The sequence below is a fragment of the Rhinopithecus bieti genome, unplaced genomic scaffold (assembly GCF_001698545.2).
Source record: "Rhinopithecus bieti isolate Rb0 unplaced genomic scaffold, ASM169854v2 scaffold_23460, whole genome shotgun sequence".
NCBI lineage: Eukaryota > Metazoa > Chordata > Mammalia > Primates > Cercopithecidae > Rhinopithecus > Rhinopithecus bieti.
In genome coordinates this window covers 1,425,997-1,436,449 of record NW_016811040.1, presented here as the reverse complement: position 1 = coordinate 1,436,449, position 10,453 = coordinate 1,425,997, and positions in this window count along the sequence as shown.

The following is a 10,453-nucleotide window of genomic DNA, read 5'->3' as shown; positions in this document are numbered from 1 at the left end:
GCATATCTTCAACCCTCTTTTAAGCTCGGCATTCAGAGTTTCCCAGCCTCATGGAGATTATAGGAACTATGACAATTATTTAATCCATTCCCTTTACTGTATCAATGAAGAAGTTAGGATATAGAAGCATGAAATGGTTTGTCTCAAGATATCAAATTCAGCTACTCACATAACTGGAAATGGAACTCAATTCTTTCTGAAATCTTCTCCAGAATTAACCAGAAGAACTACGGAAGGATGCCCAATCACATCACTAAATTATTTGAATAAGTAGAGCAGCCAACAAGGTCCATAGGAAGTGGAAAGTTAGGTTCATAACTCTCACAATTAAGTGCTAAATATTAAAAAATGCAATAGACCTATTCATGTAGTACCATATTGTTTAAAATGTCTGTGTCTGAGAAATTGCCAGGGGATTCTCAGCTGAGATTCTGGCCATTTGCCATGTTACAATACACTGGGAAAAGAAAGGAATGCATGATACAGGAAGACCTGGGCTTCCATTCCCAGAAGATTATTTCTTATGTCTGCACAAGGGAGAGAATGAAACCGTGTGACAGACTTAATTTTCTATATTTCTCAAAGACGTGAAAATCTCTACCCTCTTGCTATTTTGAATTATTTATTCTATAGTAGGGTGTCTCAACCTAGGCACTGTTGATATTTTGGGCTGGATAATTCTTTGTTGCTTGGCTGTCTTCTGTATTGTAGGATATTTAGCAATATCCCCGGCCTCTACCTGGTGGAATTCCCTGCGAGAACCAATGGTCTAGAAAATAAAAGAAGTCCAATCTTGTTCCAGATGAGAAAGGAAAGTTGATAACTGGATAGCATCATGGTCCCTCATCAGTGACACAAACAATGCCGGCAGGTCTTTTCACCAGAGGGAAAGAAGAGATTCCCGCCTCATGGCCACAGAGTTTGACCACTAGAAGAAACTCTACACACTTCTACTAACAGAAAGGGTGGGAGTGGGGAAAATGCAGAAAAATCCTTCTGTCTGATTTTCAGACTACTAGAGTCCTAACTCTTTCATCCACTGCCATATAAATGTAACCTATTTATTCATTTATGGAATACAGACTAGCTAATATTTCCCCTAAAATGATATTTTTTGTGATTAGGGTGGTATACAGGGGGAAAAACACTTAGGGCATAGCTTTCAAAGATGCTTGCAAACACCAATGTTTTCAGTTAAGGTTTGCATTATGTTTCACTTTGGTTAATCATTATTTAGCTGATTGTGGTGAATTTTAAGTGTCAGCTTGGCTAGGCTGTGGTGCCTGGTTTTGGTCAAACACCAGTCTACATGTTCCTGTGGAGATATTTTTTTAGATGTGATGAACATTTAAATCAGTAGACTTTGAGTAAACTGGATTCTGCTTCATGATGCATGTGGGTCTCATCCAATCAGTTGAAGGCCTTAAGAAAAATACTGAGGTCTCCTGAAGAGGAAGGAATTCTGCCTCTTGACTCCCTTTCAACTTAAGACTACAGCATCAACTTCTGATGGAATTTCCAGCCTGATGGCCTGACCTATAGATTTCTGACTTCCCAATTCCTACAAATCACCAGAAGCAATTTCTGAAATTCTCCTCCTTTTCCTCTTCCTCTCTCTCTCTATCCTATTGGTTCTGTTTACCTGAAGAAACCTTTCAAATGCACTTACTATGTAGTATTTGTAGTAATTTCAGGTCATTTTCAACCTTTCTAATATTACATTTTATAAATCCTTTAGATAAACAAAGTTTTAAACAAAAGTAGGCAGCTAAAATACCACACGAACATTGGTGCATTATTTGCCAAATCTAATCTGAGATTTGATAACCTAAAATTGACCAAAATTTTTTTGAAGTAGAAGGTTCAGAAGAGCTCTTCTGATCAATATTAGAAAGAATATCAGCCAAAGTTTATTTGTTTTGCTCTTAACCAGTTTCATAAGCTAAGATACATATGATAGCCCTACATTTAAGTGACCTAATGGAGTACATCACTTAGGATGGAAACATTGTGTTTTCTTCATATTAATGCATTTACATCCACATACTGATATATATATATATATATATATATATATATAACAAAATATACATATTTTGTTATATATTTTTAATTTGTTCATATATATATTTGTTAATTATATATACATAATCAGGATAATTCCCCTTTAACCAGAGTAACCATTTGAATAATCGACTTTTAAAAATTAGTTGATTCAATCCATAGATACAGCAGTCTATTACACCTGCGCAGCCCACAAGAGGGTATTTTGATAGGTTAGACATCAAGATCTGGTTTGCTCTTCTTTTTCATTCTAGGATGACTTGTAATATCTCCAGCAGTGTTTTCAAACTTGTGGTTCATGAAACATGCACATCAGAAATATAAATATGCTTCTTTTTATTATTATTATTATTTTTCTTTTGAGACAGAGACTCACTCTGTCACCCAGGCTGGAGTGCAGTGGTGTGATCTCAGCTCACTGCAACCTCTGCCTCCCTGCTCAAGCAATTCTCCTGCCTCAGTCTTGCAAGTAGCTGGGACTACAGGCATGTGCCACCATGCCCAGCTAAATTTCGTATTTTTAGTAGAGATGGATTTCACCATGTTAGCCAGGCTGGTCTCGAACTCCTGACCTCAAGTGATCCCTCCATCTCAACCTCCCAAAGTGCTGGGATTATAGGCATGAGCCACTGTACCTGGCCTAAAGATGCTTCTTAAAACTCAAGTTCATGCTTATGGAATTCAGGAATCTGTTTGTCCTACGAGTAGCCCAGCTGATTCAATGCACACGGAAGTCTGAAGATAACTAAGCTAGAAAGAATAGTTGGGTTAAATGTTTTTGCGGGATACAGATATTTCTTTAATCTATAAACTGATGAGTTACATGTCTCTTGGGACTGATGTAATATAGAAATCCAGAGAGCTTTAGGGTTTGTTATGGAACATCTAACTAAAAGCTTCTTGGAAACTCCAATATTTAGAATTTCTATAATACAAGTACTGAATAAAATTTGGTCACCAGATCACAGGGCCAGATCTTTGGAAGAAATTAACAAAAGCCCTGTTAATAAGAATATAGGAAGCTACAACCTCAGAAAAGTCTCAAAGAGAGCCAATATAAAATTCACAGATGTATAACCCAAGTAAACATATAATTTCTTTAAAATTCATATAATATCCTAATATTAGTAGATAATAAAAAGTAATTGATAATAAACTAATATGAGTCTTCATTCTTAAAATAACTGTGAATTACACAGTAGTCACATCCCTAGAAAAATGGATGTGTATTAAAACCGTGAAAAACTGCTGTTTATATATGAAGCATAGTTAAATGAGTACCTTCAGATAATTAACAAATTTTCCACCTAGACATAATGCCCAGGAGGACATTGGAAGGTTGTGTGGGATGCAACACAGTTGTTCATTGTAGGACCCTCCTGTACAGTGTAAGATGTCTAAAACTGGCCTGCATCTACAAAATGCCAGTGCCCATCATTATGGAAAAGTTAAAGAAGTCCTGTATATTTTTTTGACCACCTCTACATTATCGCTTCTTTATCAATTCTTTTTCATCACATCCCATAAGAGTTATACAATCTCCAGCAGGTAAGGAACCTCAAAGCCTACTTTATCCCACTTAGTGCTTGAATCTCCTCTACAACATCTCCACCAAGTGGTTGTCTGACCTAGTGTCCTAAATTTGGCTATTCACATACCACCTTGATAATATCTGAATAGCCAATTCCCTTCTTTTCTTGTATCCCTAAAAAGCCTATGATGGTGAATATAGAAGGTCAATTCACACAAAACCACACTAGCAGTCTATATCTGCTATGAGTAGTACAGATGGTTTTGATAAAAGCTTTACTTATTAAAGGCTTGAAACAATTGTGGACATGCTTGAACACATTATCTATAGTTCTTACTATTTTCCATTTGTGTGTGAAATCGTGGGTTTGATGTGCTATTTGTTTTATATATATCTTAGTAAACATGAATGTATAACAAATTAAAAAGATGAGCTGTGTACCACCAAAATCATCTTGCAGTCCACACTTCGGGTATCACTGGTCTATTCCATTCTCAAATATTTATGATGTGGCTTTTATGTGAACTTATGAAAATGTTGAGGAAATGCTAACCTTAAGGCCTATAGAGGTACTTATTCTTCCAACAATGCCCTGAGGCTGAGATCATGCCCAGGCCTGAGCCTGAAGTCCTCTTCCTGTTGTTAGTCCTTTCTTTAGCTCAAATACACTTGTCTGTACAAATTTTATCTCTCAAACTACTTCAGTCATAAATAGACAACGTCTCTTCTCCAGGCCTTTTTTGTAGAGCTCTGGCCTCCTTTTCAAGTCCCTCTCTTCTAGAAATCAGCTAGTGCTTATCTCTGTTCAGCTGTTCTTCTGAAGAACATGGACTCTCTTTGCCCTCCAGGTCCTGGGAAGCTTCAACGTTTCGCCCTGTCACAAAGGAAAGATGAAGAAACATGATCTGAATTGCCATGCACAGGGAGTCATACTTCTTGCTTTTGTGTTTATCCCTGAGGCTGCACAGTCAGACTGGATACAAGCGAAGGTTTAGGATTCCTTTAATACCTGTGACCTTTCCATATAGTCAAGGCATGAGAATTAAGAGAAACAAAATCTTCCAAGTATTTAACATGACTTGAGACTGAGTAATAAGCTTTCCCGTGATTGTCAGTTCCAAATGAAGCTACTGGGTAGAAACAGAAACGGTAGCCACCCTTTTGAGATCGGACTTCTTTTTTAAATGCCTCCACTGCTACCAGGAACAGATGATTTTATTCTGCAATCCTACTAGAGGAGATATAATTCCATGCCCAAGAAAGCCCTTCCCAGAACATTCTATTTGCCCCTTCTTATTAAAACTGCTTCTGTAATAATCAAGCAGCTTGCATCTTCAGTCATTCAACAAATATTTATCAAATGTATTTTGCACACGTTACTCTACCTGTTGCTGTAAAATGTTGGAGAAAATGTGTTTTACCCAAATTCTTTGTGGCGGGTTGGCTGCCCCTACAGACATCTTAGAAGGGTGTGGAAAACCCAAAATATGAAAGAGAAAAATCTGGAACTCTGGATGGGCAATCTAATAAGGGCAGAGGGCACCAAGATCAACAGAGTAAGAAAGTGGGGAGACTTTCTTACTTGCAGCTTGACTACTCATACTCAGCCCTCCCCAAAACTCCATCAATTTTTCTGAAATTCATGAAATGCCTGTTGGAAATGGATGTCTTAAAGAAATAATAAGGGCATCTGAGTTTTACACCTGGAGTCATATGGGGTAAAGCAGAGACAATGCTTATAGGTACACGAATCAGAGGCACAGGGAGGCATCAGGTGACCCATGGGCTGCTAAAGCATCCTTGCTTTAAAAGATCTTGAAATCTATTGAAGGAGAAAAGTTACCTACTCATAAGCCTAAAGATACAATGAAATACATAAGTGCCAAAACAGTGACTGTGAAATTATAGTTTAGTTGGTATTCAGAGGAAGGAGAGAATCCTTCTGAGCGGAAATGGTCAAGAAAAGCATCATGGCAAGATATGTGAACTGGCTTTTAGGGTTAATTTTTTACTTTGGATATCAGTGGTTCCACAAATATGCATTAGTAGCAGGGGAAAGGGGGATTAAAAGTGATTGTTAGAATGAATTAAATGGCTACCATTATTTCATGGTTAAGTCATTTGTGTGAATGTTAGTTGATCTTAAATATGATTTTTAAATTTTTTTTATTTCAATAGTTTTGAGGTACAGGTGGTTTTTGGTTACATGAATAAATTCTTTAGTGGTGATTTCTGAGATATTAATGCACCCGTTACCTGAGTAGTATACACTGTTTTCAATATGTAGTCTTTTATCCCTCACGTCCCTTCCGATCTTCCCTCCCAAGTCCCCGAAGTCCATTATATCATTCTTATTCCTTTGCATCCTCATACATACCTCCCACTTATAAGTGAGAACATATGATATTTGGTTTTCTATTCCAGAGTTACTTCACTTAGAATAATGGCCTCTAGCTCCATCCTAGTTGTGGCAAAAGATTATTTCATTCCTTTTTATAGCTGAGTACTATTCCCATATATATATAGATCTTTTTCACTGTTGGTCTTTGGAGATATATATATGTGTGTGTGTGTGTGTGTGTGTGTATATATACACACACACACACACAAATACACATTTTGTTATTCACTCGTTGGTTCATGGGCACCGGGGTTGGTTCCATATTTTTGCAATTGCAAATTGTGCTGCTGTGAACATGCATGTGCATGTGTCTTTTTCATACAATAACTTCTTTTTCTTTGGTTAGATGCTCAGTACTAGGATTGTTGGATTGAATGGCCGTTCTACTTTTAGTTCTTAAATAAGATATTTTAAATAAGACATGAATCCATGGGTAAGTTACAAAAAGTGATTCTCCAAAGAGAGAGCAGAAATATTTCCATTTCTCGAGTTTTAGTACATTCAAAGTTTGAAGAAGTGCCCCACTAAGTTCATAAAAATTACTACTTCTCAAATCTCGAGGAGATATTTGCACTCCCATGCAAAATATCCAAGAGATGGAAACAACCTAAATGTCCATCAATCAATGGATGGATAAAGAAGATGTAGATACGTTCAACAGAGTATTATTTAGCCTTTAAGAAGGACATTCTGACACATGTTACAGTGTGGATAAACCTTAAGAACATTATGCTAAATGAAATAAGTCAGTCACAGAAGGACTTCACTTACATGAGGTATCTAAAATTGTCAAATTCAAAGAATCAGAAATTAGAATAGTAGTTACCATAGGCTGGCGGATAAGGGAAAATGAGTAGTTACTCTTCAATGAGTATAGAGTTTCAGCATATAAGATTTTAAAAAAGTTCTGGAGATCTGCTGTACAACAATGTGCATAGAGTTAACAATACTGTACTATTCTCTCAGACATTTAAAAGGATAAATTTCATGTTGTGTTATTTAGCACAATTTAAAAATGCAGTATGTTTTAAATGCTTACATTGTGTGAATACCATTTTCATCACATCACACAGATAATAATAGTCAATGTTTATTAACAGTTTCTGTTGCTTAAAAGGGCATATTCTCATTGCACCCTTACAAATCCATAAGGTGCTTGTTATTATCCCTATCATACGTTGAGGAGACTCAGTCAGAGAGATTATGTGTGGTGCCTGAAGTCACACAGTACTAAGATGTGGAGCCAGAATTAGAAACCAGGTAGCTGACTCCAGAACCCATGCTCTCAATTAATATACCATAAAACTGCTGGTATATTCTCATCCAGAGAAAATGTTACTGTCTAAATTTAAAGTCTTTCAGAAATGTGACTCTACTTTCTGTCATAGGCTTTGAAGAGACATACGAACGAACAACTTACGTACATCTGCATGTTTAGAAGAATTATATTCTTAAATTTTAGTCACTAGGACCAGGAGTTGGGGATCAACCCCAGACATAGAAAAGCCTCAAAAGAAACATTCTCCATATCCAAAGACCAACAGTGAATGCCTAAACTTCTGTCCTGAGCTCTGTCCCTCAGGCATCAAATTCTATATTCACACAAGCATGGAATAAAATTACACCAACTAATTGTGTTCTGCAGCTCCGCATAGGTTACCATGAGTGCAAAAGGACAGTATTTCTGGTAATTAAGTCTCAAAATCAGCTCCCCATTAAAATAAATGAAGAAAGTTCATTTATCCTAATGATACTGTATTAGTCTGCCTGATTATTCTGCAAAATTAGCAGAGATTAATTTACATTCTCAAAAACGAGGGGTGAGGGAAAATGGAAATGCCTCATGGAAAAGAAGGCAAATTTAGGTCGTGGCTAGAGATCTCAATCCAATGGGCCAAAATACAGTTTATTTATATCTGCTGAATCCCAACTGCTAGCGTCTGACCACAGCATGACAAGCTTGGAATAGGGAAACCTGGACTCTACTCCAGTTTTGCCCCTTACTAGCACCATGACCTTGGAAAAGGTATTTGACCTCTCTGAGTTTCATTATCCTCACCACTGAAATAAGGATCATCTGCTAAACTCACAAGGCTGGGGTATGAGTGGAGGGTGGTGTCTTCATGGATACAATATGTGTAGAAGTCATTTTTGGACTCCAGAGGCTATAAATGATGCAACCGTATTTATTAATCATTAATGTGAACAGGACCAACCATTTCTATATTATTAACACTGCTTCTACCCTAATGATTCAATTCAGATGACAAATTTACAAAGCACTTCACACTAAGAGCTGAGGATCAGGGCCACTTGGTTCTTCCCGACACAGTGCCTCCAAGCCAAAATTGGTAGAACCAATAGTTCTACTCTTAAAGCAGGACCCCTCTAGCCTTCCATTATCTGGATGAAAATGAGCTTACTAATTTAGAAACACAAGTGAGTGTATTCTAGGCTAACCAAATTAATTCTTCTCTAATTATTGAGAACATTAAATGCCACAAGCTGATCTCAAAATGTTAGTAAAATAAGTTAAATTGTTTTGAAAGGCAGGAAATGTGATAATGTAGTAGAAATTGGGAAAAACAAGACAGAATTGAAATATTATATTAATCAAGTACTAACTGTGGTTTGAGTGGGTGAATGCAAGAGAAGACCTTTCTTCCTTCTATTGCTAAAAGGGAGCATGCCAAGATGGTAGACAGAAGCAGCTCAAAGTGTAAAGAAGGAACTAATCCAACTGGGGAAATAAGTATATGCTCTTCTGAAAATGGACTACTTCTGTCCCCATAAGCTCACATGCAGTACACAGAACCCCCTAGCTTTCCTGGAACTTTTATTAAAAATTGATTATTGACAATGAATGTAAAGCATAAGAAAACTGAGTGGAAAAATTCTATATCATATAATTACTTGGACACGTAAAAAACAGTGGCTTGAAAGAATCATCTTTTTAACATCCCATTATCCATCTTCACTCCTCTTAAATTCCCATTTTCCTTTCATCATATCCCCATGTCTTCCTCAACATTTAAAGATTTTCTCCAAAATTATGTATTTTCATCAATTTTCTCTGAAAGTTTATTTATAGCTAATGGATATAAATATTTAAATGTTTGTTTATACATGCTAATAAGAAGAATTAGTGTACAGTTTTAAAATTAGAAACTGTCTATAATTTTGTTGAATCCGACAATTATTTTTTAAATCATATGCTTATATATAAATATTTGTAGTCCAGTTTACATACAATTTTGAGTTCTATTATTTTATGTAACACGATCTTATAAATATTTCCATGTTAGCTTTCTCCCAGTAAAAGCTATCAATGGTCATATCTTAAACAACATGTAGATTAGCCAGCTTTCTGGAATATCTTGGATACATTTTTATTCCAAAAATTTAATTATAATCAATAGAACACAGGTAATAACAAAGATAGTGATAACAGTGGCTCACAGAGTTGCCACGTATGGTTGTGTACTTTGAACGTGGCACAATTCTAAAGGCCATCACACTTGTGGTCACCATAGATTTACACTTTTCTCATGCCAGTATTCCAAAAGGTGGCAGGAAATTATCTGGGTAAGGCCTGGCTTGGTCTAACTAGATGGCTGAGCTAAGGTGGGCTGTTCTTATTTGCTAAATGTTTACCATGTGCCAGGCTCTGTTCAGTGAGCTTTTCCCAGATTCTGTCATTTGATACTCTCAACAACTGTGCAAATATAGAAACTGTTATCGTTAGCTCCATTTTACAGATGAAGAAACTAAGACTTCAGTTCACTCAGTTTCCAAGTTGCAGGATGAGACTGATCTAAGTTCATTCCAACTGCAGAATCCAAATCCACCCAACTGTTAGTGAAAATTGTTGTCATTTTACTGACTTTTAACAAAAATCAATCTGTATGGCCAAATAAATCCTGCTTTTCTTCTTTTAGATTCTTTCCTCAAGGTAGAATTATAGTTAAAGGGTAGACCCATTTTTAGGGTCACATAATCTACTCTGTCACCAGTAATGTAGTTAAGTTCTGTTACGTCTTTTCATTCTTCATTCAGAAAATATTTATTGATCAACTACTATGTATCAGGCACTGTTTAAGGAGTTGGAGAAATAGCAGTGAGCAAATTGCCCTCTTTCCTGTTTTGAAGAAGCTTAAAATTAAGCAGGCAGTGGATGAACCAGTTGTTACTATCTTTCATTTTTCTGAATTTGACTGGTATAAAATAACCTCACCACTGAAATATACATTTTTAATGAAGAATACGGGTTAATATGGATCCCAGTGGGCTTTAGAAATAATTACTATGGTGAATATGGAGGAGGCATGGAAACTGAAGCAGAAAAGGCAAAAAGGGACAGGAATTATTTCCTCCTTCTGTTCAATCCTATAGTATTTTCTTCATGCAATATTATAATGCTTTATGATTTAGTTATCTGGATGAGTGTCAGATTCAAA